General features: G+C 46.7%; 1 long non-coding RNA gene across 2 annotated transcripts; it reads left to right on the plus strand.

Moving 5' to 3' along the window:
• Positions 1 to 5,740: 5,740 nt before the first annotated feature.
• LOC141025370 (uncharacterized) lies at positions 5,741 to 10,852 on the plus strand. Of its 2 annotated transcripts, XR_012186847.1 has the most exons (3): positions 5,741 to 6,040; positions 8,863 to 8,934; positions 10,549 to 10,852. It is a non-coding gene; the product is annotated as an uncharacterized lncRNA (long non-coding RNA). The 2 variants fall into 2 exon arrangements; XR_012186848.1 differs by lacking the exon at positions 8,863 to 8,934.
• Positions 10,853 to 27,068: the final 16,216 nt, after the last annotated feature.

Genomic DNA, 27,068 nt, shown 5'->3' on the forward strand with positions numbered 1-27,068 from the left:
GCGGTCAAACAAATCATTGATCATCGGCAGTGGGTACTTGTTTTTGATGGTCACTTCATTCAATCCACGGTAATCAACAACCATCCTCAACGATCCATCTTTCTTCTCCACTAGAAGTACTAGTGATCCCCAAGGTGACGAACTTGGGCGAATATAGCCTTTATCCAATAACTCCTTGATCTGCTTCTTAATTTCCTCCAAATCTTGGGCGTCGGCGGCGGGGTTCGGGCGGCAGCTCGGCGAGCTCCTCGGGCGGCGGCGAACGGGCTCCGGTGGCGGCGGTTTGGGCGGGCTCGGGGTGAGGGACGGGCGGCGGCGGCGGGGGGGGGGGGTATATTAGAGAGGGGGGCTGCTTGGAGGAGGGGGCAAGGCAGCGGCGATGGCGTGTCCGAGCCAGACACCGGCGGCGGCGCTGGCGTGCGCGCGAGGGAGACGGCGCGGGATGGGCCGGCCGGCTCGGCTGGGCCTCGGCCCGGTCGGGCGCGGTGTTTTTTTTTAAAATATTCCGCCGAATCTAAAAAAAATCGCAGAAAAATAATAAAAATCCAAAATTAATAAAACAAATTTTCCCCGTCTAATAAAATTAATTAGAACAAGGTGAACATTTTTTTGACACAAAAATCCATTTTTGAAAACGTGCAATTTTTTTAATGCAATTAAATTTGCAAATAAAATCCGAATAAAATCCAATATATGACTTTAATATTTTTCCTCCAATATTTCAATTGTTTTGGAGAAGTCATATTTTCTCCTCTCATTTATTTTAATATGAAATATTTTTCCGGAGAGAAATTAATTAAAACCAAATTCCTCGTTTGATTATTTGATGAAAATCAAATATGATAAATCGGGAAAAATCCCCAACTCTCTCTGAGGGTCCTTGAGTTGCTTAGGATTTATCGAGGATTTGCCAAAATGCAATAAAATATGCTATGCAATGATGATCTAATGTATAACATGCCAAATTGAAAATTTGGGATGTTACAAAGAAATTCATAAGAAAGCTTCTCATGATCAGATAAGAGAGTGTTATGATGACCTTGAAGGTTGTCAAACCTAGTCTGAAGTCTCTGAAGATTTTTAGTCAAGGTTTTAGTGCGATCCATTTCTTCACCCAACATATCATCACTTTTGTCTAGCATGTTTTGAACCTTTTCAAAAGCCCTTTGTTGTTTCACAGCAATCTTAGCAAGTTTAGAGTAGCTGGGCTTGAGGTTTTCATCAGATTCATTCTCACTAGGTTCAGAGGAGGTATATTTGAGTACCTTGGCACCCTTTGCCATGAAGCAATAGGTGGGAGCGTAGTCATCGTTGCCTTCATCAGCCTTGTTGGTGAAGCCATTTTCTTCAGAGTTGAAGATAGACTTGCTGACGAATGCAGTAGCGAGAGCTAGACTCACTACTCCAAACTCGGACTCCTCAGATGCCTCCTCTTCCTCATGTTCCTCAGATTCAGCTTCAGAGTCCATTTCCTTGCCAATGAATGCCCGAGCCTTCTTGGAGCTGCTCTTCTTGTGAGATGAAGACTTTGAGGATTTTGATGATGAAGATTCTAAGGATTTCTTCTTTTTCTTCGCATCATCAGAGCTGTAATCCTTGTATTTCTTCTTCTTTGATTCCTTTTCCCACCGAGGACAATCTTGAATGTAGTGTCCAGGTTTCTTGCATTTGTGACAAAGCCTCTTCTTGTAGTCACTGGATGAGGAATCATTGCTCCTTGAGGATCTTCCAAAGCGACCACGTCTTGAGAACTTTTGAAATTTCTTCACGAGCAGTGCTAGTTCCTGGCTCAGTTCTTCAGGATCACCAAGGCAGCTGCCAGAGTCTTCATCCTAAGACTCAGAAACTGCCTTGGCCTTTAGTGCACGTGATCTGCCATAGCTCGAACCATAGAGGTCTCTCTTTTCAGCAAGCTGGAACTCATGAGTATTTAGCCTTTCGAGGATATCAGCGGGGTCCAGTGACTTGTAATCAACACGTTCTTGTATCATCAATGCCAGAGTATCAAATGAGGAATCAAGCGATCTCAACAATTTCTTCACCACCTCATGGTCGGTGATGTCAGTGGCACCAAGCGCTTGAAGCTCATTTGAGATGTCAGTGGCACCATGGTTTGTTGAACATTTTCATTGTCGAGTCTTTTGAAGCGGTTGAAGAGATTGCGAAGAACATCAACTCGAGAGTCACGCTGAGTTGAGACTCCTTCATTCACTTTGGACAGCCTATCCCAGATAAGCTTAGCAGTTTCCAAAGCACTCACTCTTCCATACTGTCCTTTGCTCAGATGGCCACATATGATATTCTAATTGAGTTGCTTGAATCTCTTCACATCGGTAGCGTTCAGTGAGGGTGAGACAGAGGGAACACCATTTTCCACAACATGCCAGAGATCGTTATCAATTGCCTCAAGATGCATTCGCATCTTATTCTTCCAGTAGGGGTAGTCTGTCCCATCAAAGGTAGGACACCCAGCAGAGACCTTGATCATACATGCAGTCGACATAACTAAAACTCCAGGCGGTTAAACCAAAATCACACAGAACAAGGGAGTACCTTGCTCTGATACCAATTGAAAGTGCGTTATATCGACTAGAGGGGGGGTGAATAGGCAATTTTTATGAATTCTTCACTTTCAAAGTCTTCAGAAAGTCTTCAGAAATCCAAAGTCTTCAGTCGAAGAACTTCATTTTTAGGGGTCGACTTTCTCTGTAAATATCAAACTCCTCATAGACTTATAGACCTGTGTACACTCATAAACACATTAGTCCCTTAACCTATAAGTCTTCAATACACCAAAATCACTAAGGGGCACTAGATGCACTTACATGCCTTTGCATTCTTTCTTCCTATGATTGAGCACTGATACTCACCTCAGCTCCATTGTGGTTCACTAGATCCTTTGTTGGATTTTATCCGACAGTGTCCTTCATATTCTATCACCTTGTGAATTCTCCCCCGATACATAATGCCTTTGGTAAATTGTATCTTATGCTTTTGTCAATCATGCTCTGCTTCAAGCATGTGTTAATTGGTCCTGAAGTTTGTGGTATTTGTTCCTAAGATGCCCTGATGGGTTGAACCAACGCCTTCCCTAATCTGTGTGAACCCGAAAGTTTTCACAGGTCATACTTATCTGGTATCGCACCATTTAAAACTTTCAACTACTAATGCCATTTTCGAAAAACGAGAAGTGAATGGAAGGTTATACATTGAAGAAGTGGGAGTCGACCTTGAACTTTGTGTTCATGCCCATGGACATGATGTGGAACTTATCATGGAAGCTTCTTATAATAATAACTATTTCCTTGATATAATATCATCTGGTATCGGTGAATTGATCCTTTGCAACCGTGGTTCCGACCATGATTGTTCTTCTTTGGTCCCATTTCTTGGACAAGTTAAATCACTTGTCTTCTGTAGGTCAATATGCCTGCCCAACCTCTATTATGATCTACCTTCGAGTATTACCCCTGGTATCTCGAGGATATCATGCCATTGCACTATCTTATGAACTTTTGATGGAGTACTACCTTACCCTGTCTTTGTCACTTCATGGGTTCTGGGTTGTTTATCAACCGAGAACACCGATAAGTGAATCGATTCCGCACTCCGATTCAATAACTCTAAGTAATTTTCATTGCTTACGAGTTTAATAATCCTTCAAGTCATTCCTAGCATGATCGGCTATATCATTATCGTGCCAAATTTTAACTGTGCTACCTGGTTCTTCTTCCTGAAGCACAATTTTCGACAACGAGCTAAGCTTACGTCGATCTTCCTTGTCAAATCATTTCGCCTTGAACAACAAGCTTGATTTCAAGTTTGTGTCGTACCCGTGATTCCAATAACCTTTCGCTTCATCATTCCTTTTGCTTGATGTCATTGCTGCTCGATGGCATCTTCATAGAGCCTCTCGACAAAATTTGTCGTGATCACCATCAATATACTGCCTTGTTCTACGACATCAATCGAATTCTTGAGGAGAAATACCATCCTTGCCCGTCGATGATTCGTGTTGACATCGACACCATCCTTGACTTCCTGCCAATACAGACTTGGACATGTTTTGGTTATATCTTACATTCCTTGACATTCTTGGAATTGTTCCTTTGTACTTCTTGTGACCTTCAGATTCAATCTTGCTTGAAACACCATGTCCATGCTATCCCGAAGCATGATTGTGGTACTCCAAACATCATTAAGAACATTGGAGGCGCAATACTAACTGTTTCTTGATCACTTATTCAAACACTGTTGTTTGGGTAATGTCATGAAATTCCTCTCCCCTTACCTAAATGGTTTTCTACTTACTACCATGTCATGGATATCACCATCTGCTTGTCCTTGGAAGGATTTACTCCTGATATTTGTGTTTAAACACATTTTTTCTTTCCATTGTTTTGTTTAACCTTTATCGTAATCTAACTTATCTGAGCAGAGGTAATTCCCTGCTTAGGTAAACACCTCGATGTAGAACTCTGTCAGTAAGACCCTGTTACTATGGTTGATGACATTCCGGTAACCACCGATGGACGAGAACTTTGCCTATTGGCCCGCCTCGTTCAACGAGCAGGAAAATGGTTCTCTTCGTCCCTCGCCCTTGGTACCAACGTTGTTGCCAACATAACTGACAGGCTATCCTCTAACATGCCTTGCTACCATGACCGTGTAAAATGTTAGCACCCTTCCTGCTTTTAACCCACATGGTGGGCCCATAGCCCACAGTTCCACGGGATCAAAACCTGACTCTTCTGTACACCCCTGTTTCTAGAGTTATTCCTCACGCTTGGCTTCGTCTGTAATTCACGAACCACATTCCTAGTGATCTATTCTGGTTTCAGACACAATACTTATTCTCGTTGCTCTGAACCCCTTTTCACACTCTGTTTCACACATTGGACAATTGTATATCCGCTTGAAGCTTCTTATTGCACCTTCTTACCTTGCTCTCGATGACTTTCTTGACTTTTAACTCGAGAGATGTCTCTATGCCACGTTCGCAAGATAGCCCACAGGTACCTATCTTGTGTTGAGCTCCGTCCTTTCCTGAGTATTTTCCCCTTACTCCACCGCTTAAATCTCAGGACGAGATTTCTTGTAGTGGAGGAGATTTGTAACACCCCGGGTGTCATGCTACAGTGACCTCACACTAATGGTTCCATCTCATCAAGTTTAACTAAGCCAAATTGCCACTTGATAAAAATCAAATCCAAATTCCATTCTAAATACAAGTCAAATATTTACTTCTTCTGTCATGCAAGAAAAATAGTTGACAACATTGCAAATATTCATTGAGTATTTGTCATGGAGAAACCAACATTTTATAAAGTGATTAAATGCTTTACCTGGTTAAACAGTGCCCGAAACAACATCTAAAATCCTTTTCTAATTTATGAAAATTCCAAACTAATTCCAATCACTCCCAAACTTTTTGTGGCAGTGAGGTATATTGCATTTTGATTTTTGAGACCAGCCACACATTCTTCAAAAATGATTTATTGCTAAAAGAAATTTCAAAACATAAGAAAAAAAGGAAAATGGCCTAACTAGTACTATGCTAGTGGGCTCTAGTGCTATAGTACATTGGACCCAGCCCAATGGGAGAAATTACCCCCTTCCTGCGTACACAGGAAACAGAGGCTATGGCGTGGCGGCCATCCACCCCGCCGAGGCTGTCGATGTCGCCGTGTCAACCATCCGGTGCACCCACACATCCTACAAGACCACCCCGTCGCCTTAGACAAACCCTAGACCACCACTTCCCCCCTCGCGCTGTTTTCTTCCTTGCAACTCTCGGCCAAAGCTTCGTTGCCATGGCCGCCCTTGCCCGCGCGCTCTCCGTCGTCGCCGTGCCCTAGGGCCTCGTCCACGAGCTCTGCCCACCTCCGCCGCTTCTTCCTCGTCCATGAACTCAAGCCCGAAGCCACTGCATCGTGCAGATCGAGGTCTTCTTCCACCTCCGGCCGCCACGGCTTCGCCGTCGATCCACGTCTTCTCGTCCACCCCGTCACCGTACGAGCTCACCACCGGCCCTCCCGAGGTGAGCAGCGCCGATCCCCCGCCTTCCCCCCTACTTCCCGTCGACGTAGCCTTCGCCCAAGTCCTCCTGAGGTCGCGCCTGAAGCTCTGCTTCTGTGCGCGAGCGCGCCCCTGGTTGCGCCTCGCCTTGTCCGGCCGCTCCCTTCGGCCACCCCAGGTTCCACCCCTTGCCCGCTCCAGCACCCACACAGCCCCTCTTGGCCTCTCGCCGCCAGCCTGCGTGCTGACCGCCGCCGCTGCCGCCTAGCACTCCCGTCGCTCGCCTCCTGCTATTGCGCCACCGCTGCTGCCGCTCTATTGCTGCCCGTCGCTGCTGCGGCTCTCTACTGCTACATATTGCTACTGCTCTATGCTGGAGCTGCTCTTGCTAGTCCCGCTGCATGGCTGCTGCCGTTGCTGCTTGCCTTGTGCTGCTTGCCTGCTACTCCTGGCCGCTGCTGCCGCTAGGTGCTGCTCGCTGCCTTGCCGGCCCGCGCTCCCGCCGCTCGCCGCTGCTCGCCGGCCCACGGCCTCCTGCACGCGGTCGCCGTGGTGTGCTTCGGCCATGGCCGGCCGGGCGTGCGTGCACGCGAGCATCCAGTGCTCCTGGACATGCTCGTACTCATGTGCATACCCTGGAGCCGGCTAACACACTTGATTAAGATTAGCAGTAATCTTGATTAGACTATTAGTTAGTGCATGCGTGGCTGTTAGTTGCGTAGCTGGGTCATGGAGATATTCCTGGCAGTAGTTGCTGGGCATGAGTTTCTGTTGGAGGCTCGCCGCGTCGTGCGCATGTTAGAGCGCATCGTGGGCGTCGGCCAGAGCAAGCGGATCACACATGCACCAGAGAGAGGTGGGCAGCGTCGTGTGTGTGCACCTGTGTTAGCCCGGGTATAAATACCCCCTGTACCGCTTGTTGATGCATCGGAGCCGAGCCAGCAATGTAGCCATTGAAAAGATAAAGAAGATTAGGGCGTGCATGCGCCCACGGTGGCGTTCGTGCGCCGGCCCGGAATTTCTTGTGTCTTGTGTCTTCTTCTACCTCTAGCCGAGAGTGAGGGAGGGCTGCGGTTCCAACATTTGGTATCATGAGCTTGGTGTCTTGGGCGTGTGTGCCGTGCCGGAGGCGTGGCAGCGATGGTGGCGCTCGCCGGTGGCTGCGCGATGGAGCTCTGGGCCGTGTGTCGGCCTCTGGAGAAGGGCGGGGCTGCAGCTGTCATGGCGCGTGGCGGAGGCGGCGGGCGGTGACGTTGTATGTACGGCGACCGCGGAGGCCACTGAGGCGCTGCATGGTGGCTGTGGCGGCACGATGAGGAGGCCGTAGAGAACCTGCGTGGTGGCGGCTTCAATGATGACGATGGTGCGGCGAGCGCGTCGCGGCGGCTCGGCGCGACAACGGTGGAGGCGTGTGGCACAGAGCCGCGGCGCTCGTGTCGGATGCGTCAGGCGCGTGTATGGGTGCGCACCAGGCGTGTCAGGCTTGGCGGGACCGTGGTGTAGGGTGGCCGTTGGCGAGCGGGGGTGTGCGCGTTGAGCTGGTCCATCGCGGGCTCGCCGCGCCCAGACGTGTGCGTGCATGTCGGAGGGGGCGTGGGCAGAGCGGGCGGGACGGGCGCTCGACGTGGGCTTGGACGTGGGTGTGTGCCCGGCGCGTCCCTGGGTATAAAACCCCCCGTGTACGTTGTAATGGCAGTGCCCGGAGTCGAGTTCGAGCTCGAGTGAAGCCAGAAAGCCGTCTGTGCGGCAAGCGTCAGTGCGCCGGGAAGATGGTGGCTGCGACGGCGTGTGGCGCTGTCCCATGATCACGAGTTCAAGATTAGGAGGGAGAATGTTAGCAGTAATCTTGATTAGACTATTAGTTAGTGCATGCGTGGCTGTTAGTTGCGTAGCTGGGTCATGGAGATATTCCAGGCAGTAGTTGCTGGGCATGAGTTTCTGTTGGAGGCTCGCCGCATCGTGCGCACGTTGGAGCGCATCGTGGGCGTCGGCCAGAGCAAGTGGATCACGCATGCACCAGAGAGAGGTGGGCAGCGTCGTGTGTGTGCACCTGTGTTAGCTCGGGTATAAATACCCCCTGTACCGCTTGTTGATGCATCGGAGCCGAGCCAGCCATGTAGCCATTGAAAAGATAAAGAAGATTAGGGCGTGCGTGCGCCCACGGCGGCGTCCGTGTGCCGGCCCGGAATTTCTTGTGTCTTGTGTCTTCTTCAACCACTAGCCGAGAGTAAGGGAGGGCTGCGGTTCCAACAATTAGTGCTAGGATTTGTTTAATGTTAGGTATTACATGTGGACCCAGATATAGTAGGTTAGTTCTTTTTTATTAGAGCTAGTGTTTTGACCGAAGTCCATGACACGTGGGCCACACAGCCTGTTGACTGGTCAACCTTGGCTGGGTCAACCCAGCCCATGACCCCACCTGTCAACCTCTAACACACTGCTGGGTACACTTAGCTTTTCATCCATTTAATATTTCGAATTAATATTAAATCCAGAAATTTCATAAAATGCTTTAAACTTCGATAAATCTTAGAAAGTAATCTGTAACTCGGATGAAAATGTTTTCTACATGAAAGTTGCTCAGAAAAATCCAACCAATCCGAATACGCGGTCAGTTCATCTGTCACATGCCCCTAGCATGCTGAACATGGAACTTTCCCCCTCTTTTCCTCTGTCCGAAATCCACCTAACGTCGGGAACTCATCCTCGGATGTTTATCCCCTCCGTCTGCAACGTGTAATACTACGTTAGGTCAACCCTAATTATGTTTATCGTCATGTCATGCTTAGTGTTGCATCTGTTGGCTTTATATTTACTGTTTCTTCCCCCTCTTCTCTCCGGTAGACCTCGAGACCGATGTCGATGCCCCTGTGATCGACTACGTCGACGATGACCCCTCCTTGCCAGAGCAACCAGGCAAGCCCCCCTTTGATCATCCCGATATCGCCCATTTCCTTTCTATCATGCTTGCATTAGATTTTGCTACTGTTATTGTTTGCTCCTATTCTGATGCATAGCCTGCTTTTGTAACCTGCTTATTGTTACCTTACATGCTTATCCTAAACTTCTTAGTATAGGTTGGTTAGTGATCCATCAGTGACACCCACCTTGTCCTTGTTGCCCCTGCTTCATCATTGAAGACCCGATCAACGGGATCGAAGACCAGGCCCCGACACCGCACATCACTTTCCCCTTAGTTGCTCGACACTACTGGGTTACTATCGAGTGCCGAGGGTGAGACCTCATCAGCACTTCTGATGTTAACCCTATAGTGTAGCTATTCGGTCGTGGTCATCGAGGGTGATTCCGCCTTAACCACTTCCGATACGACTCTGTCGTGCAACCCCTCAAGTGTGAACCTCGAGGATGGATCCTCTTACGTTCACCTTGATGATTACATCGAGTGGAATCCGTCAAGGGTGATTCCTCATGTTTTCCCCTTGGTGTTAGACACACGGTTACTATGGTTACTATGACTTTACACTGAACCCTGTTACTAAAGACGGGTCGGCCCTAAGGGGTACCTGCACGAGCATATTTGCGAGTGATGAGGAGTCGGGTTGACCTGGAGGGTGCCCGCGAGATAATTACGAGGTGTGGCCGGGCATTCTTAGCCCTTGCCGCAAGTCCTCGAGACGGGGCGACGGGGTCACATCTTTCGTGAGTCTCTGCTTGTTACCGTGCATTCCTAATCCACTACAATTTGGATATTTGATCCGAGAGGCCTCTGGCCTGATAGCACTAACCATCACGTGGGCATAGTATGGGCGTTATGCGTCGTATACATCAGCCGAAGCTTAATAGACGTCATCGACTGAGCGGCGCGTGCCGGGTTGGACTGCGTGAGCACCTGCCTTTTTGAAGGAGGTTGCTAGGTGTGCTCACCGGCCGCGTACCCAACGTGCAGGAGTTCTCGGGGCGATGGCCCATGACCCCTGGGGGCATAGGTTTAGTCCGGCGTGTTGACCTCTCTATTAAGCCTAGGTCGGGTTGCGGCGTATTGTTTGGCCGAGGCCGGGCATGACCCAGGAAAGTGTGTCCGACCAGAGTTAATCGAGCGTGGTGGGTAAGTTGGTGCACCCCTGCAGGGAAGAAAACATCTATCGATAGCCTGTCCTATGGTAACAGACACTTGGAGTTGTATCCCGATTGATACAACTAGAACTGGATACTTGAGATGAGACATGTATATGAGAAATGGATAGTATGGCTCTGGGATTGCTTTCTCGCAGGGAGTTGAGAAAGGATCTCTGGCCGAGGTTGATAACACTTCTACTACTTTACTTTATGCTACTCTACTCCCTCCTGTTGCTGCAAGATGGTGGTTTCCAGAAGATGCTAGTCTTCGATAGGCTAGGTTTTCCCCTTCTCTTCTGGCATTCTGCAGTCTATTCAAAGATACAACCCCTTTCCTTGATACCGATGCATATGTAGTGTAGATCCTTGCTTACGAGTACTTTGGATGAGTACTCATGGTTGCTTTGTTCCCCCTTTTCCCCCTTTCATCTTCTTTCCGGTTTATGCAACCAGATGGTGGAGCCCAGGATCCAGACGCCACCTTCAACGACGACTGCTACTACACTGAGGGTGCCTACTACTACATTGGAGGCCGCCGACGACCAGGAGTAGTTAGGAGGCTCCCAGGCAGGAGGCCTTGCCTTTTCGATTGTTGTTGCTTTTGTGCTAGCCTTCTTAAGGCAAACTTGTCTAACTCATGTCTATACTCAGATATTGTTGCTTCCGCTGACTCTTGTGTATTCGAGCCCTCGAGGCCCCTGGCTTGTAATATAAAGCTTGTATTATTTTAATTTGTGTCTAGAGTTGTGTTGTGATATCTTCCCGTGAGTCATTGATCTTGATCGTACACATTTGCGTGTATGATTAGTGTACGATTGAATCAAGGGCGTCACACTACCTTCTTGCTGTTGAAGCTCACAAAGTTCATCTGATCTTGCCAACTCATCTTGTGTCAAGAGTGCTTCAAAAGTAGTGGCAAGGGAACTTGGGAACGTGCTGCTAGCTGAGTTGACGAACGAGTAACTCGTGCAGCTGGTGGTATTGTGGAAGGTGTTGCAACAACTAGGGCTGTCTCGGCTTGTTTGGTGGCAGCTATTTGTTTCTGTTTGGCTTGTTCTGCAGCTTGTGTAGCACGGGATACCCTGTTTGTACAATTTTCCACTGGACTTTAACCTTCTATTGCACCATCAGTACCAGTAGAATCTGCAGGATTCTTCCGCTTCCCTTTCCCTGTCATTCTATGTTGCTTCCTCTTTCTCTGTGCCATGTTAAGTCAAGCCGACAAGAAAAAGGAATAACAATTTAGTTCTTCAAAACAAATTGATGCGTGATACAGATGAACTGAACTTTGATGTTAGAGAACCACATGATAGGAGGATATAATATGTACGAAAAGCAGGATGGCATGAGATAACCAGAACTATGATGTGTAAACTAAGCAGGAGACATTTCACTAAATTAGAAGCAATGCAATGGAAGGTAGACACCATATGAAAGATGCTACAAATATCGCTCTGCCAAGTTAACAGTGTCTCATCATAAATGGCGTTTAAACAAATGTGAAGCAGTACAAGAAATAAATCATATGCAAGATGCAAACAACATCACACTACCAAGTTAAAGGTCTCTCATCATTAGTGACATTGCATATTCATAGCATTGCATATTCACAGCTTATGATGTGTAAACTAAGGAGAAGGCATTTTAACAAATTAGAAGCAATGAAAGCTAGACACCATATGAAAGATGCAACGAATATCACTCTACCAAGTTAAAACTGTCTTGTCATAAGTGCCATTTCAACAAATTAGATGTAGTACAAGCTAGAAAAGAATGCGAGATGTAACCTATATCACACTCCCAAGTCAAACGTGTCTTATGATAAGTGATTGTTGCAGGTTACACAACAGTAGTACTTTGATGTAAGAACATGGTGTGATAGACAGATATTGTATGTTCTAGAAACAGGAACACGTGTCTTATTCACAAGTATAATGTGTAAAGTAAGCAGATGGAATTCAATAAAATTAGAAGAAATACAAGCTAGACATCATACATAACATGCAACCACATATAACAGTGCCAAGTTAGAGGGAGCAACTGTGATGGTGCACTAGGGGAGACGTGCTCATCATCAACACAACTACGTTGAGTGTCTATGCATGTGTTGTCTTGGAAATCATCTTGGGGGGATGGAGGAGTAGAATCTGTAGAGGCCCTCCTTTTGGAAGGAGCACCTATATCCGCTGCCTTGCTAGCTTCCTTCCGCTTTATTGATTTTGAATTGTCAAGTAAAACCGACAAGAAAAAGCAATAAAATTCACTCTTCAGAACTCATTCGTGCATGATACTGACAATCACTACTTTGATGTAAGGCACACACATGATACCAGGATGGAATAATACGAAAAACAGGACGACATGACATATTCACAACTGTTTGTGTAAACTAAGCAGAAATCATTTCAACAAATAAGAAGCAATGCAAGCTAGACACCACATGAAAGATGCAACCAATATGACTCTGCCAAGTTAAAAGCGTCCCATCATAAATGGCATTTCAACAAATTAGAAGCAACGCATGCTATAAATCATATGAAATATGCAACTAATATCACACTGCATATACTAAAGGTGTCTCGTCATATTGATTGATGCGGGATACAAAAAAACAATAGTTTTATGTAAGGACATGCTTAATAGACAGATGTACTATGTACTAAAAGCAGGAAGGCATGTCACATTAATAGGTATAATGTATAAACTAAGGAGAATAACACATGCAATTTAACCAGATTGGAAGAATTACAATCTAGACACCATATGCAACATGCAACCACATATCACGCTGCCAAGTTAGAGCAAGCACCTGTGATGCTAGTGTAGGGGAAATGCGGTAATCAACTATAGAGCCATGTTCACTATCTTCATCTAGCCTTGCTGTTTCTTGAGAATCATGTGGGGAGGATGACGCTGCATTCTTTAAATGAGGATCTTTTCTCACAATAGTCCACTGGCCTGACTGCCTCATCATAAGTGATTGATGAGGGATACACAAGAACATTAGTTTGATGTAAGAACATGGTTAATAGACAGATGCACTAGTATGTACCAAAAACAGGAAGGCATGCCATATTCAAAGGTATAGTGTGTAAGCTAAGCAGGTGCAATTTAACCAAATTGGAAGCAATACAAGCTAGACATCTGGCTGGAGTGGTGAGCATGATCATCTAGGACCTGAGAGCCTGGTGGGAGGCAGGCTGCTTCGCCACCATCGTGGCTTTTTAGTTGGCTTCCAGGTGATGCCTGTCTGTGCTGGGCTTGTCACTGGCTCGGCCAGTGCCCTGACTAGCTATTTGTCTTCTGGTGCTCCCGGGATGGTGGTTCATGTAAAATATGTTTCCTTATCTTGATAAATACCGACTTCGACCTTTAGAATACAAGCTAGACACCATATGCAACATGCAACCACATATGACACTGTGAAGTTAAAGCAAGCACCTGGGATGGTGGTTCACGGCGAGCGAGATCATCAACTCCAAAGCTACGTTTACCATCTCCATCTGTTAAACATCCAACCTTTAAAGCGAAAACATGTGTCTTGCCTGCCCGCAAAGCAAGCAGGAGCGACTTCTCCCTTTTCTTTTCTGCTTCCGTGTAGGTAGCAAAGTCTAAAATACCCTTGCATAAAAACACAATAGTGAGAGTATGGGTGAAGTGTGTGCAGAACTAGTGCACTGTAAAGTAGCAGATAGCAGGTGGCTGAAAAATAAATGACAGGAGACATATGATAGCTCTACAACATTGCATGGAAAACAAAATTAGATTCTACTCCGTATGATTTTGTAATATATGAGCACAGGAAATGCAGGTACTCCTCCAGCACACCACCACATGTGGTCCTATCAAGATAACAGTCGACTGAAAATAAATAGGTCAGTCGTTTTTTATGAACCGTCCGATCTATAAGGAACATGCAAATGGCCTTCGTCTACCTCCCGCCAAGTCACTATTGACGATCTTTCTCGAACCGCCAGGCACCACCGGCCCAGACCCCTGCCTCCGCCGCCCCGCCCTCCCCTTGACCTCACACCACCGCCGTGCTTGGCAGCGCCCCCAGGCCATCCCTTTAATCCCGGCCAACCTCCAGATCGGGCGCCAGCAGCTCCAGGCCCACACGCCCCTAAGATAAATACCGAGGCGCCGGCGTAATAGGCGGACTAGTGCCTGTACGCTGGGGAATGCTTCCGTTAATTGGGAATCAACTGACCAGGAATTGAAATCCAGGGGGTCGACGGACCTCTAGCTAAGGTGAAATAGTATATGAGGAGAAACCATGTGCATCGCGAGTTACTAGGAACATCTAGTATCAAGAAGAAGCGGTCAACTAGTGTCTTTTGTGGGATGAATACCGTGCAAGCAGACACGTAAGATTTGCACGAATAAGGGAAGAGGAGTACCATTTCCGGTTGCTAGTGTGGTCTCCTCCCTATGTTGCGGCGATCTTCTTCTTTTTGCCTGGGGAACCGATGTTTTGGAGGAGGGTGCAGGCTTGGACGAACCCATGGCCAAATTGTTGACTGTGTTTCCATGGCCGTATGTCGGCGGAGGGGAAGCAGATCTGAGGCGGCGAAGGACGGCGTAGCAGGAACAACTCCGGTGCGGTGGAGGTGGCGAAGTTGGAGCGGCAGCGGTGAGGCGCAGGACGACATGGTTGAACTGGCTCGGGTATGGACGGCTCGGCCTCGGCTTCAACTACTAGCCATGGAGGGCGTTGCGGTTGAGGTTGCGGTGGACGATGACATTGGGGTATCAGCTCCGGCGTGATGGAGGAGGGCGGCGGTTGATGGGTGGGATGGGGTGGCGGACGGAGGACACCGGTGTTTCGCGGCTGGTGGAGAGGTAAGTTTTGGCGCCCACGGAGTACGAATGGGGAATCGGACGGGGGGGGGGGGGGAGCTAAGGGAGAACCATGTTTCGGTCTGGGACGCGCTTGTTTTTGGCTTTTTTGAACAGATGGGACGCGCTTATTTGAAATTTGGGAAAAGTACAAACTTTGCCCCCCTCTTAAATTTCGGACCTACTGCGGGTCGGGGGTAGGATGGTAATCCTAGGTGTCCCAAATAGTGGGCGGGAGCGATTTCGGCCGCGCGCATGTGTGCTTAGGCGGCCATTGTGTATGAATGTTTTTCGGAGGCGGTTGCGTGGCGTCTAGATGAAGCTACAAACCTACCCCGGTTTAGACCTTTGGACGTTGGGCCGGTAGGTTTCACAGGTCGGAGTTAGAAAAGTAATTTCCTTCTACTACCAAACATTGGTCTCACGTGATTTCGGGTGAGTAGAGGCTCTTTTGGCGCTTCATTCGAAATTTTGAAACAGAAGCATTCACGTTTAGAGTACTCTTGAACTTTGAGGATTGACCTAAATAGACAACGTTAAATTTGACCTTGTATGTTTGAAAACCTCATTAAATTATCCGCTTCTTTTTGAATTTTTGACACTTGAAAATCCTATAACTACGATTATTTTGGAATGGAGGAGCTAACTTTGAATCTATTTTGTACACGACTATATATGCTATTATGTACAAAATCAGAGCAAAGATTGGTGCCCCCATAATTTAGGTATGATTTACAAATGCCATGATATCGAATTCAAATAATTGAATGGACTTCATGTTGAATTCGATTTTTTAAACCACCTTAAGTTGAATTCAATTGTATGCTAGTTCATAGCTAGCTATTTATATTGTTCATTGTGTAACTTTCGTATGTATAATGTGCTTTACACACACAACATGAACTATACTCACGTTTATATTCGATTGCTAAAGTGATGCATTGTCTGGAGTTCAAAATACTAACTATGTGGATCAATTATGTCGTATAATAACATAGACATGCTCAAATTCGATAGAATCTAGATGTCTGATGGATCAATGTCCGTTCCTTACGCGAATTGCAAATATCATGATCCCATCCTAATATTTGGATACAATTTATATCTTTAATCAATGTGTACATCAGTCTTTTACGTGTAGTTTCACTCTCCATCGGTGGTCTCTCACACATGCTCACACACTCTCTCCCGAGGTGTCTTTCTCGCAGACATGCTCTCGATATAACCCTCCCTCCCTCTCGTAACCATTTACGACTATTTTCACTAACCTTTATCACAAGCACTCTTCTTCTCACAAGCATACACGTGCACAATCCCCATCGACCCTTTCTATATATGATACGGGGCTAACCCGGTGTAGGCTGATCTTTCACGATTGGAGTGGGTTCCCTCGAAGAACACAATGAACACGAGGAAGAACAGAGAGAAATCACAAGGGGAAACACTCAAGAACAAGTCCAATCACACATCCACTAGACAATCAAACACACAAGATCCACAAGGTACATGAACAACAAAGGGAAAGATACAAGGTAAAGTTCATCTCCATGAGGTGGTCTTGAAGGGGGCCGCCCAAGAGGGGGTCTTGATGATATATCCCGCAGGATCTTCTCCTAGATGGAGGTCTTGGCCTCCATAAGGAGTAGTAGTCTCTCTCTCTCTCTCTCAAGAGTAGAGTGGTACAAGGAGCAAAGCTCTCTATCAAATGAGCTATCACTTTGCTAACCCTAGAATGGAGGAGGGGCTGGTCTATTTATAGTCTAAGCCACGAAAGGGTAAGTGGGAAAGGGATACATGGGCCTCTGGCCCGACTCTGCGCGCAGGCAGGCGCCGGATGTCTGGGCTGGGGGCCGGATGTCCGGGCTCTCGTGAGACGACGGATGTCCGGGGCGGTTGGCCGGATGTCCGGCCCGAGCGGGGTGACCTTCTGTTGGCTTCTGTTTTTTATGCCGGATTTCCGGGAGGGATGCCGGATGTCCGGGCTATCAGGAGGCACCGGATGTCCGGGCTGGCCGCCGGATGTCCGGCCACTGATGCTCTTGGCCGTCTGTTGGGCAACTCCTGCGCGGCTGGCCAGGCGCCGGATGTCCGGCCTTTGGCCCGGATGTCCGGCCTTTGGCCCGGATGTCCGGCCGTTGTAGCTTCAGCAGCTCCGTCTTCTTCCGTCGTCGCTTCCAGGCTTCCCTCGCGGATGGTGTAGTTGTTCCTTGGCGCTTGCACTCCTCCTCGTCATCCGTACCATTCCGACAATACCTATGCATGCACACAAGGGAAGTGTCAAGTAGTATACCATCCTCGAAGGGGTCAAGTGAGCACGTGTGAAGGAGATGATTCACCTTTGCGTATGTGAAGTAGATGTCGCACGTGTCACTTGCCAAACGAACTCTTGACATGGTGATGTCCATAGGATGCTCCGCATCATCTCCCCTCCCTTGGGAAAGATCCGACCTCAGATCGAAAACCAAATCACCATGGGAAAGAGATGGCTTCGCCGTGTAGAAGTTGACGTTCACCAAGTACTTGTCATCTTGAAGCTCGAAATGGGCACTCTCCAATGTCGCACCATCTTGTGATTCCTTCAAAAGGAGTAAGGACAACAAACACTTGGAAAAACGAATGTGGTTAGCGTTAGTGCAAAACCAAGCATTCAAGAGATGATTCACCAAACAAGTGTCATCATCATGCAAAGCATATGGTTTGACAAAGGATTGTGACATGGCATGTAACCATATCAATTGATCACAAGAAAAGATATCATGGGGACAAGCATGTAAATGGGAGGTAGAGATGCACATATGTGTGTCAAGAGAATAAGCATCTACCTCAAGTTCATAGCAAGCATTCACAAATTGCTCAATGAAAGGTCTATGGTAGGCATAGGAATCATTCACAACACCAAATAAAATGAAGTGTCTAAACACATGGGTCACGTGCAAGACAATCCAAGCATAACGTGCATAGGGTGTAGTGAATATAGTGTGGCACTCAACACAATAGAAAGAACAATTGTTCATCATGCGTGAGGCAATCAAGTCAATCATGTGACAAGCAATGGGACATGGCATATGTGAAGAAGTGACATTGTTGCAACCAAACATATGATAGGAGCAAGTAATCCAAGAATTGGATGCAACACACAAGGCATATATATCATGATGCATGGAATGGTGAAAATGACAAGTCGAAGCAAGATCTCTAACATGTGAGCAATCAAGTGGTCCAAAATGGCCAATAAGTCTCATGGGGCAAGCAACATAAGTAGTATGATCATCATATCCATGCTCAAGAAAGATGTCACCTTGAAGGCATGTCCTTGTGCGTCCTTCACAATGCCGAAGCACAAGCAAGTGCGGTGTAGAATCGTCGTGGTTGAAGGTGGTTCGCTCTCAAGAGCTCGAATTGTCAACTCACGTGACGTGAAAGTCGACACAAAGTCCAAGTATCCTACACATGCACACAAGAAAACAAAGAACGTATGCGCATGGTAGGTAAACACATCATCCATCATGATGGTTCTCTTCTTTTGCACATAACCATTAGAAGCACAAGTGCATGAATAATATGATGCAACAATGGCAATATTCATGGCACTAGGTATATGGTGCAAAGAGGTAAGACAAGCATACTTCACAAGAAATATGTCAAAATCTCCAATCATATGTGAGAATGCTATGGTTATCCTCCTAAAGGCATAACTGCACTCAATACATGGCAAATCATCTAGCATGAGAGAGGCAACATATGGAGATATATGAGTATAAGCAATAACATTCATGTGCAAAGCATGGTAATGGTTTTCATCAACCGCATGAAAGGAGCAAGTATGAATCATCGGTGATGCAACAAGGCAAGCAAGCATAGTAATCAAGTCGTGCAAGATGGTGGAGCGAAGATGCAACACACTCGAGTAAATCATGGCAAACATGTCATGTGAGCAAATAATAGGCATAGACAATGCACATGACATATCGCAAGCACGAACACAAAGTAAGATCATAGTATCATCATAGGCACGGGGCACAAAGCAAACATGGCAATAACAAGTGATATCTCCACCAAGCTTGCAAATACACATACACGTGCTAGAATCAATCATCATGTGTAATGCAAAGCATGGGTCACAAATGCATGGCAAAGGCATAGGAATGAGCATATCATGCAAAGTGAACATGGCAAGATGGGCATAGAATATATAATGGACAATAACCCATAGCCAAGTGAGGGCCATGTAAAAGAAATGCGCGAAGACTTCGCATGAAGAGAGCGGTGGGAAGGGCAATCCATGTGATCCCAAGTCATCATTGCTCTCTAGAGCTCGTTTTGTCAACTCGTGGGATTGCGAGGTTGACAAGTATTCATGGGTACCTACACAAAAGAGACACAAACCAAAGAAATTGTGCGCGTGGTAAATGTACACATCATCCATCATGATGTGTATGTGCACGTGAGTGTTAGCACAAGATAAGCAATGCTCGAAGAAATTTGATGCATGGTATAAAAACATGTCATCCATCATGAAAGAATAGTTGTTATGTAGAACACGATGGGGATGCAAATTGAGCATACTAGTATATGGCACAACAATATCATTATGATTCATGGGGAGCATATTGTGCACACAAGTAGTGGGATCATGCAATTGATGGGATGGATCAAAATCTCCTAAAATGTATGAGGAAACTATGGGGGTCTCCTCATGAGCAATATTGGAAACATCATATGGAGAAAATGGACAACATCCAAAACAATGCATATCCGAAGCTAGGTGGTCATGGCATGGCATATGAGATAAATGATGCAAAGGAAGAATATCAATATCATCACAAGAAAAACAAATGCCAATAACCATGGGCTTGTCATCTATGCCATAAGTGCAAATTGGGTTTATTTTAATGGCATATGCATAGTCACTATGAAGAGATTGCAAATATGACATATTGTTGATCTCATGCATAGCATATGACAAGTCAAGCGGGTTGTCAAACATTATGTGACCTAAAGAATTGTCACAAGAAATCCTATGTAACATGGCATCACAACTAAGAGACTCCACATGGCAATCATCATACTCATCATAAATGGGTAAATCATCGCATGGGGAAATCATACTAGCATGAAGCATGGTAATAGGTTGATCAACATCATGCAAGCAATCAATGTCAAGAATGTCCACTAGTGGGACAAGAGCATCACCTTCACCTATGTTACCTTGTTCATTCCACTCAAGTGGTGTAGGTGAGGTGGGAAAGACCAAATGGTGGTCATCTTCATCGTGATGGAACCATGTGGGGGTGCACCATATTCCACCATGGGCATCATCTTGTCCAAAGGAAAGACGAAGTCGTCGCGAATCGGCGCGTCATCATATATGGGACCTAGCACCAAATGAGAAGACACAATAGAGGTAGAGGTTAAGTCGTTAGAAATCATAGTGGCCTCACTCTCTCTATGTGGTGGCTCACTCACTCCCTCAAAGTAGGTGCACTCAAACTCACATATGGTGGAGTCACTCATCTCACTCAAATGGTGGGGGTTGTGGCTCTCCTCACATGGGAATTGGGGCAACACATCGTATATGGGGCTAGTGGTGAAGTCACTCTCACTCTCAATATGGTGGCACAAGTCACTCAAGTCATCATACGTCGCCGTGGTCTAGGTGAAATACTCAACCATCTCATCGCCGTCACCATGGATGAAGGCCGAAGATGGCACATCATCATTCTCCTCCATGACCGAAGGGAAAATCCCATGCTCGATCATCTCGTCACTGTCGCCGTGGATGAAGGCCGAAGATGGCACATCATCACTCTTGCCTCCTAAGATGGAAGCATCATCCTTGCTCATCACCAAGTCGCTCGCCTCCAAAGCTTGGTCCTTGAAGGTCTCCGTAGTCGTACTCGTCGCCGCACCATCTTGAAAAAGAGTCGTGGAGGACTCGGCATCATCAATGCCACATAGAGGGATGACGGTGAAGTCGAACTTGGGAGCATTGTCTTGGAGCACATCGGGCTTGGACATCTTGGTGGTACTAGCCTCATGCTCGTCGTCTTTGAGTTTGGTCTTCGAGAAGTGTGCTTGGGGTGGAGAAGCCTTGGCCTTCATGAGTTCTTGTTCCGCCTTGAGAGCACCAATGTAGTTGTCGTCGAGGGACTTGTAGTTCTCGAGGAAGATAGTCTTGGAGATGTCGTTGTTCAATCCCATCATGAAGTGGAACTTCATTGACATGGGGTCATCCACGCCGGCTCGTCGCAAGGCTTTCTTCATCTCCTTGAAGTACTCGTCGATGGACTTGGATCCTTGGATGGTGTTCTCCAATTGGTGTAGAAGTTGTTCCGTGTAGGTTGGAGGCACCGCCGCAAAGCTTTCTTCGTCTTGGGCCAACTCATGTCGTATCTCTCCGAAGGTGTGTGAAACCACCATGTCGAGGCGTAGTCGTGGAAGTTTCTTGTGGCGCACTTCACTTGATCTTTGGGAGGAACTTGATGTAGCTTGAGGTAGTCGTCCATTAGTTGCTCCCACTCGAGATACTCCTCGGGTTCTTGAGTCCCATAGAAAGGAATCTCATGGTCGGTGTTGAGGTCGTAGTAGCTCGTGGAAGTCGCGGACTTGAGCTTGGGGAGCTTCTCTTGAGCGTAGTCTTGAGGTGCTTTTTGGGGAAGATGTTGTATATCCGAAGGCGAAGATGCCTTGAAGTCACTTGGCGAAGATGCCAAGGGAGATGGTGAAGTCGTTGAGCGGTTGTTGGTGTTGAGCTCTTGACCTTCAGGTTCGTGGTGGTGATGGTGTCGATGACGATGTGATCTTGCCGGAGATGGTAGCTCGGAAGCATGTGCTCTTGAGCGTCTTCTCGAAGATGAGGAAGATCGCTTGTAGGACTTGATGAGGGCTTTGATCTCATCCATTTGAGCTTGCATCTTGGCGTCTTTGGAGTTGTGCGTGGCATCGAACTCGTTGTTGTTGTTGTAGACTGAGGATGAAATACCTTGCCTATCCATCACAAGACTCGAGTAGAGGTGAGTAGGAAATGAGATAAACAATACCAAGTTACCTTTTCCCAAAGTTGAGGATGTATCCCGTTTCACTCAATGTGAGATGAAAGAATAGTGGAATTGGTACCGGACTTGTTCACTCACACCTATCAAGTAAAGCTTATGGAGTGGCTCGGTGAGGATAGTGGCACAAAAATTTGATGCAAAATGTTAGCAAGAGTCAATAATGTTGAAAGAGATTCACAAATTCACAAGTGAAACAAGTAGACCAATAGCAAAGAATGGTACACGGAAACACACACACGGATAGATAAATGGGGCCGTGCAACCAAGGAATGAGCACAAAATGTGGAATCCACGGAAAACGCTCGTGTTGCACAACTCAAGAGAGACGCTAGCACGATTGCTCAATAGGCAGATACGACACTTGTGCACAACCTATAAGATGCAAAATGGATAAACTTTCTATCCCAAGTATGATATATATGTATGGTTCCCGGTGTTTGATCCAAGATGATCAAATATGATATATTGTAATGTGGTATGATGCTATGGCACTTGCTTACAAGCTTCTTTGCTCTTTTTTTTGCTTAAAAGCTTATTCTCTTTTTTTGGATAGCCACTATGCGAAATGCACAAACCAAGATAGCAATTGTGTATATGCGGGAACAATCTTGTGACACAAGAGATGATATGATACCAATATGGTATGGTATGTATGCAATGGAAGGTATAGATCGATGATCACTAATGTGCACAAGTAACGGTCCCTAAGTAGCCGAAACACCTTAGGAGACACAACTCACAACACAAACAAAATTGGGTTAAGTTGGGTTGGCGGAAGTGTATGGTGGGCAAGCCTATGCGGAAGTTATGGTGGTGGTTGATGAAGAAGCAACCGTCCCTAAGTAGCCGAAACACCTTAGGAGACTCGAATCGCAACTCAAACAACCACTAAAGCTATAAGGAACAAAATTGGTTAGGTTGCGGAAGGCTATGGTGGTTTTGCGGAAGTTATGGTGGAAGCCCTAGGCAAAGATGCCAAAATGCCAAAATTTAGATGGAGTCAAATGGTGATGAAACCTATGTATATGGATGGGGGATGTCAATAGCTACTCAAGGAGCTAAAGAACGCGAAAATCGGACTCCGGATGTGAAAGTTATGGACAAAACGATGAAACACGGGAGGCTGAAAATTACAGGGGTCGGACATCCGGGTTTGGGTCCGGATTTCCGGGGGTCAGTGTCTAGAACTGTGCAGATTTGGTGCTCCAGGAGCCGGATGTCTGGCTTGGGGCCCGGATGTTCGGCCAGATGGTCCGGATGTCCGGCCCGACGATTCCAGATCTCGTTTGGGGTGGAAATTTTTGAATTGGGGGCGGAAATGGATGATTCCAAGGGCAAAATTGGAGAGATTTTGTGGATGGAAAGGGGGAAAAAGATGGGGGAAAGCTAGATCCACTTGAAACCAAGCAAATCCACGGATCAAAATTAACAAAACATCATCAAACTAACAAATCACAAAAAAATTGGGGGCTATTTTTGGTGGGGATTTTTGAATTTAGGACGAAATCAAGCAAAAGAAGGCTAGAAAACGGTGGGAGGGACTCCAAATACGTGATCAACGTGGCTCATGATACCATATGATACGGGGCTAACCCGGTGTAGGCTGATCTTTCACGATTGGAGTGGGTTCCCTCGAAGAACACGATGAACACGGGGAAGAACGGAGAGAAATCACAAGGGGAAACACTCAAGAACAAGTCCAATCACACATCCACTAGACAATCAAACACACAAGATCCACAAGGTACATGAACAACAAAGGGAAAGATACAAGGTAAAGTTCATCTCCATGAGGAGGTCTTGAAGGGGGCCGCCCAAGAGGGGGTCTTGATGATATATCCCGCAGGATCTTCTCCTAGATGGAGGTCTTGGCCTCCATAAGGAGTAGTAGTCTCTCTCTCTCTCTCTCTCTCTCTCAAGAGTAGAGTGGTACAAGGAGCAAAGCTCTCTATCAAATGAGCTATCACTTTGCTAACCCTAGGATGGAGGAGGGGTGGTCTATTTATAGTCTAAGCCACGAAAGGGTAAGTGGGAAAGGGATACATGGGCCTCTGGCCCGACTCTGCGCGCAGGCAGGCGCCGGATGTCCGGGCTCTCGTGAGACGCCGGATGTCCGGGGAGGTTGGCTGGATGTCCGGCCCGAGCGGGGTGACCTTCTGTTTTTGATGCCGGATTTCCGGGAGGGATGCCGGATGTCCGGGCTATCAGGAGGCGCCGGATGTCCGGCCGCTAATGCTCTTGGCCGTCTGTTGGGCAGCTCCTGCGCGGCTGCCCAGGCGCCGGATATCCAGCCTTTGGCCCGGATGTCCGGCCGATGTAGCTTCAGCAGCTCTGTCTTCTTCTGTCGTCGCTTCCAGGCTTCCCTCGCAGATGGTGTAGTTGTTCCTTGGCGCTTGCACTCCTCCTCGTCATCCATACTGTTCCGACAATACCTATGCATGCACACGGGGGAAGTGTCAAGTAGTATACCATCCTTGAAGGGGTCAAGTGAGCACGTGTAAAGGAGATGATTCACCTTTGCGTATGTGAAGTAGATCTCGCACGTGTCACTTGCCAAACGAACTCTTGACATGGTGATGTCCATAGGATGCTCCGCATCAATATACATAGACCTGCCTACGTGTCTCCTGTACGCACATTATCTTTATGCATGTCTCTCGCGCATTGTCTCACACCTCTCTTCCTAATCGATGAGTATGATTCTAGCAAAGCATTCTGTAGGATGCCCCTTAAAGTTAGGTTGGATGAATAGTAATATCAGAGATAAGGGGTTACCTTAGTCCGAGAACCCAGGGTTACAAATCCTAGCCGGCTTTTTCAGTGGACACAGAGTCCTTCACAATTCTGCTATCTTTGTCTTGTACGACAAGTCATCCATGGGTCTTCCTAAATGCGTCACGGGCCGACGAATGTGGCGTAGGGAACCGAACCAAGGGCCTCACCTCGACCCACCGGACCTCACACGGTGACACACCCTCTACCCCCAGGTCTCGTTATCTTCTCACACCCACACATACCAACACAGACACCACACAAAAAAAATCTCCTCGTGCCTCTATCCCCTCCCCCCTTGCATATAGACACTCAAGGGAACCTCTCGCTGTGACATCATATTAGTCTCTCTCTCTCTAGACCTCTCTCATTTCTCGTGCTATCTCTCCCACGCCCCCTCCCCCCGCCGACCCCTCTATCCATGCCTCTCTTGAATACATAATACACACACATACCTCTCTAGGCCTTGCCAAATACATCAATTATACATTCACACATGTTACATCACGTACCCCATTGATCTAAAAAGCCCTCTCTTCACGTTTATTTCACATACAACTTTCCTTTTGAATAAAGTGTGGCCAAAAAATTATTTAAGAATTTCCACATATATACAACATTACAAAGTTATATGGAGGAGTATGAACGTTAATTTGCATTGCATGGTGCCCACAATGATATTTATTCCGCACTGTGAATTTTTATATTTTTATACTATATATAAAGTTAGTCATAATAAAGAGAAACGAAGAGCATCTCTCTCTCCATCACATACACCCCCTCTACGCCCCTTTCACGTACGCACATAAACTATCTCCAGGTCCTCTAAAAGTAAGCCTCCAGCACATTCACGCATGTTTCATCTTTCTCTCGCGATATATACAGTGACGATCATTGTATTTGGAGTGAAAGCACGATACGTACATTGGACTTCAGAATCCACTCATTACGGTCACCATTTACGTTTTGCGGTTATTATACAGTCATGGGCTCATCGTACAGCTCTGTATTTGCTCAAGACATGACTAGTTGACCAGTTAAACACTCCACGTGGCACCTCTAGTGTTGCATCACATTATCTCACTACCATTGGGCCCACCTGCCGGCTAGTATCTACTCTTCTTCACTCTTATAAAAAACAGAGTTGGTGATGATGGTGTGCCTGCCATCCTGCAATATAGGCTGTCCGATTTATATCTGACGGATAGGAAGAAAACTATGGCAATTTTGCAAAAAGGTACCCACACACCTCTCCACATTTGCAAATATGGCCTTCCCTCGTTCATCCTTTTCTCTCACAAGATAAACTAGTCATACAAATGCATCTTGATGTTACGTGCAACGCACGACATCTTGCTAGTAAGAATGAAAACAAACGACAAAAAAATATTGGACGGTGGTTCAAAGTCATGACCGCGGGCACAACAGACAAGGTGGCCTTATATTGGTATGCTGAGCCGTCTATTTTAACACAGAGGAGCTGGTGTGGTGATTATACACACACCATGCATGCACACGAACTGCATGCACGCAACACTCACACGAACACATGCAGCCACGCACGCACGCAACACTCACACGTACACACGCAGCCACGCACGCACGCAACACTCACACGCACACATGCACGCATGCATGCACACACCACACGACCAACACACACTCTCACGCTCAAGTGCTCAACCTACACGTGCATGCGCACACATCAGGCCCTGACAGACACATACACAACCAGGTGATTCCCGCACACGGGTTGGAGTCTTGTTGCACCTGCGTAAATTTGTGTTTATCTGACCTTTTTCCTATGCGGATTGACATGTGGGACCCACAAGGAACATGGTCTATTTAACTAGTCAACATGGTGCCACGCAGACTATTTGGCCGGTCAACAGAGTGCAATCCGATGCTGAACAGTGAGCAAGTGACCGTATAATCACCGCAAAATGTATATAGTGACCGTAATGACCGTATTCTGAAGTTCGGTGACCGTATTACGCTTTTCTCTCTGTAGGCCCTCCAAAACTACATCTCTACACGTTCTCGCATGTTACATCTAACAACTATGCAATACAACACTACTACTACACTCTAACACAATAAATCATATGTGTTTTTAGTTTTACTAGATATCATATTGTTACTTAATTATTCAGTTTACATACATTAAAATTGCCTTTGAAATGTATGGCCAGTATCATCTACCGCGCGGGAAAAATCCCGCCCTTTCCTGTTTAATCGGGTTTGTATCGATGGATCGTGCAAAACAACAAAACTATAGTACTATACAGTACAAGTGATAGTTCACTG

This window comes from Aegilops tauschii, chromosome 6, assembly GCF_002575655.3.
Source record: "Aegilops tauschii subsp. strangulata cultivar AL8/78 chromosome 6, Aet v6.0, whole genome shotgun sequence".
Taxonomy (NCBI): Eukaryota; Viridiplantae; Streptophyta; class Magnoliopsida; order Poales; family Poaceae; genus Aegilops; species Aegilops tauschii.